This window comes from Cicer arietinum, chromosome 2 (genome assembly GCF_000331145.2).
Source record: "Cicer arietinum cultivar CDC Frontier isolate Library 1 chromosome 2, Cicar.CDCFrontier_v2.0, whole genome shotgun sequence".
NCBI lineage: Eukaryota > Viridiplantae > Streptophyta > Magnoliopsida > Fabales > Fabaceae > Cicer > Cicer arietinum.
The window spans coordinates 18,009,906-18,014,375 of NC_021161.2; the positions used below are offsets into that span (position 1 = coordinate 18,009,906).

The 4,470-nt window shown below is 35.4% G+C and overlaps 1 non-coding gene across 1 annotated transcript; it reads left to right on the top strand.

The window, feature by feature from the left end:
- Positions 1–3,359: 3,359 nt before the first annotated feature.
- Positions 3,360–3,465, top strand: LOC113785267 (small nucleolar RNA R71). Its single transcript, XR_003471407.1, has one exon. It is a non-coding gene; the product is annotated as a small nucleolar RNA R71 (small nucleolar RNA).
- Positions 3,466–4,470: the final 1,005 nt, after the last annotated feature.

Here is a 4,470-nt window from a genome sequence, read left to right on the forward strand (position 1 = left end):
GAATACAAGATAAATAAGACTAAAAATGGAAAAATATGCATATGATGAAGAGTCGTCACAACCCCAAACTTAATCTATTTCTTGTCCCCAAGCAACAATTAATTTCAGATTTGGTACAATGAAAAGCAACCTTAAATTCAATTTCTCAAATCAAATCAAACTCAATTCTGAAAGTCCCAACTACTACAAAACATTCATCATGCTCCCTGGTTGCTTACGAAAAAAAACAACAAAATTTGTACACTTTAGCATTCATTCATCAAGTTCAACTCTCTCTTCACACAATCTCAACAAAATTTCTCTCTAGTGTTTAGAAAGGGTTATGAATTTATCACTCAAATCTTAGAACATGCATCACGCTACAAAAGGCTTGAAAATATTCTTGTCAGCAATCACAATGCAACAAACACATACACTTTTGGAGGACTTTCGAGTTGTAATGGGGATTAGGTAAGGGTAGGACATTTTGGGATAGTATGCTTTACTACTTGGAGTTAGGCATACGTTTTCAAACTATTCTCCCTCTTTTATTCAATTTTTTTTCTCTACATTTTATGATGGACATTCTCAACCAATGACGAAAACTATTATCAATGTTATTATCAATGTACGAAAACTATTTTTTTTCTTTTTTTATTGTTTCGAATTTTTTTCTTCTTTTTTGAGAACCACCACCCAAAACTTAAAAGGTTGTTATCCCATTAGCAACTCCAAACTTAGAACTTTACCAAGATGATAATTTTTTTTTTGTATATAACTTCAAGTAAGGTGATTTAATTAAAGTCAGGTCTTTGGTTTGTAATATGGCTCGTAACCGAAATAAAAGGCCAAAGCTCAAAGGGGAGAGCGAAGGATAAAATTTGCATAAGGTAGTTACAAAGGCTCAAACGACCAAACAAAATTGCTTCAGTGTATGCATAAATTACAAGTGATGCAAGCCAGAATTAGTGCAAGTTCTGAAGGGATAACACATGTCTGGATAATCACACAACAAAGAATTAAATTGTTTAGGCCCAAAAGCTCATAGGTAGGATAATAAGACAGAGTATGAACTATCTAAATGATGCCAAACATGCCACTACAAAATTTATTTATTTTTTTGTTTTTAAAAATGGCAAGTGAGACTTCGACAACCAAGGAGTAATCAACAATGCATGCATTAGTGAAACTCATCGAATTGATCAATGATATGAGCAAAGATATAGAGTTTAAATTTCAAAATCTGAAACAAATAGTTTATGACTAGCTTCAAGTTGTTAAAAATTCTTCATCATAGTGCAGGTTTACACACAATTAAAAAGAAACAAATTCAAATAAAAAAGATAAGATTGCAAAAATAAAAGTTACCTTTACCTATGGTTTCCTCCCACGAAGCGCTTTTGTATGGTCATTAGCTTGACGCCTCAACCATTGTCAAGGTGGCATATATGACAGAAAGAACACATCATCCTTCTCACTAAGGAATACATATTTCAAGTGAGGTGGCAATTTCTTGAGTTCAATTGATGGTGTCTCTTTCTTTTTCTTTAGGGACTCGTCTTCATTCCCATTCAACTCCTCCCATTTAGTAGGGAAGCAGGGGGAGTAAGAAGGTGATACTTCTAACATGGCTAAAAAATCTTTCACTTTTGGATCTTCACTTTCTTTAACAACATTTTGGGGTAGGCATAACACTCTTTCTAATGGCAGAATGGGTGCTTGATGCTCAATTTCTTCGTCGACTATCGCATCAAAAATCTCGATTCGATTGCACTGTTCTCTTACGTTTGAATGTTCTATGACTTTTAGAATATTTAATGTAATTGTTTCCTCATTTACCTTAAAGGTTAAGGTGCTATCCGCCACATCAAGCATAGCTCTCCCTGCTGCTAAGAATGGTTTCCTCAAGATTAAGGGGATATCATTGTCTTCCTCCATGTCTAGTACCACAAAATCCATAGAAAAAATGAACTTATCTAGTTTGACTAACACATCTTCCACCACCCCATATGGGTGTTTCATTGAGCGATCTGCAAACTATAACATCAGGTGTGCATCTTTGACTCTTCCAATGCATGACCTTTTGTATATGGAAAGGGGCATAAGAATCACACTAGCCCTAAGATCACACAAGGTTTTCCCAAAAGTTCTATCCCCAATAGCGCAAAGAATCGAGAAGCTTCCAGGATCATTGAGCTTAGGTGGCAGCTTCCTCTATAGAGTAGCACTGCACTCTTCAGTAAGCATCATTGTTTCACTGCCAATTTTCCTTTTATTTGATAGAATCTCCTTCATGAACTTGGCGTATGTCGGCATCTGCTCTAGTGCTTCTACCAAAGGAATATTACTTTGCAATTTTGTAAAAACATCTAGAAACTTACCAAATTATTTTTCATATTCTTTCCTTTTTAATCTTTGAGGGAATGAAAGCTGAATTTCGGGCTTTTGCAGGGATTCCTTTTTCTGCACCAAGGTTCTTCCTCCTTTTCACGACCAATGTCCTCCTCAACTGATGTCGAGGTGACCACTTCCTCCGAGTGGGTTGGAGCTGAAGCACTCCAACCCTTTTTGGCTTTAGGTGGTACTAGTTCACTTACCTTGCAACTCCTAGTTGTCACGATATTGACATTATTTTGGGGATTCGGAATTGTGTCACTCGACAAATTTACAGGCGCTCTTTGTGATAATTGTTGAGAAAGTTGACCCAATTGGGTCTTAATATTCTTTATTGAGGCTGAATGATTTTTCTAGATGGATCTTGACTCTTCAATTAAAAAACTTGTGCTTGTTACCAACAATAACACTCTCCCAATCATCTTTTTGAGGTGGAGCTTGATTTTCTTGACCTCCTTATTGACCTTGAAATCCACTTTGTTGATCTTTCCATGAAACATTTGGATGATTTCTCCAACCCGAATTGTACGTACTAGAGTAGAGATTATTATGCTTCCCATTGTTACCCATAAAGTTCACCTCTTCTAGTTCTTCTGTATCATCATCTGGTACTTCACAAGCTCTTTTTTTATGTGTTCCCCCACAAAAGTCACAACCTGTATGTTTCAATAATCAAATGGGGGCCACTTGAAGTTGTATATTTAGAACTTCCATCCCCTTCTTTATCTCAGCAGTATCTGTTTTGAGAACAGCTTCCCTTGAGTCAACCCAACATCCATAACATTCAATTCAAGCATACCAATTTTTGCCCCACCACCTCTATCATACAACATCATTTGTTCATTTGATGCCATGATCTCAATAATTTTTCGTGCTTTTTGATGCAGTTTTGTAATTCAAAGAACCACCTACTATAGGATCCAACATCATTCTAGTGCTAGGCTTCAAACCATTACAAAATATTTTCATTTTAGTAGTGTCGTCATAAGCATGATTGGGGCATCCTGTTAATAATCTCTTGAACCTCCTGTAAGTGTCACAAAGGGATTCTCCTTCTTTTTGTTTGTAACCGAAAATCTCTTGTCTTTTTCTAACAAACATAGATGGGGGGAAGTATTGTTCCAAGAACTTATCTTCAAGGTCATCCCATGTGGTGATGCTACATGAGGGTAAATAATTAAGCCACTCTTTAGCATCATCTTTCAATGAAAATGAAAATAGTCTCAACCTCTTGCCTTCTTCAGAGCAACCATCCACCTTCACTATTTCACATAGTTCAAAGAAGTTTGTAAGATATCTATTGGTGTCTTTGTTATGTTTACCGGAAAAATGAATCTCCTTCAACTATTACTATAAAGAGGGACTTATTTTGAACTTGTTGACTGTAATCGGGTTGTTATGGATGGCCAACCGAGCATGATTTCTATCTTGATTCCCATACTCGCCGAGGGTACGTTCAGGTGGTGGTGGATTAGCCATTTCCGCAAATATGAAGAAATCCCTCAGATCCTCTTCTTACACTACTAATTGTCTTTCCTTTTGTCTCATTTCTCGAACCGCCTTACGATTTGCTTTCGTAGTTTTTTCGATTTCTGGATCAAAGATAAGTCCAGCTAAGGATTGGCCTCGCATACAAGGTTAGACAAATTGTGAGTAATGAAATTTTTTAAAATAAATATCAATAAATAATTAAATAAGAATAAACATTTTATTGCAGAGAAAAAAATTCCAATTAAGTAATAAATTATAGCTCAATAGTGATATGGCAATCCCCGACAACGGCGTCAAAAACTTAATAGTGTTTCAACAAGTGTATTGAATCATTCAAAGTAATAATTAAAATGGTAGTACCGAGTGTCGAACTCAAGGATTGTGTTTTACTATTGAATCATATTTAATTACTAAAATTGAACAAAAGGTTTCCGAATTGATTGAAATTATATTTTAAATTAACAACAACAATAAAATTGATCTTTTATTATAACAAAAATGTCAGGGATGTGTTTTACTTCGAATCCAACCTTGGTGTCTAATTTGATCCTAGTTACTGAATTCCTTTATTGAATTATAACCAAAATCTCTTTATTATTCTTTCCC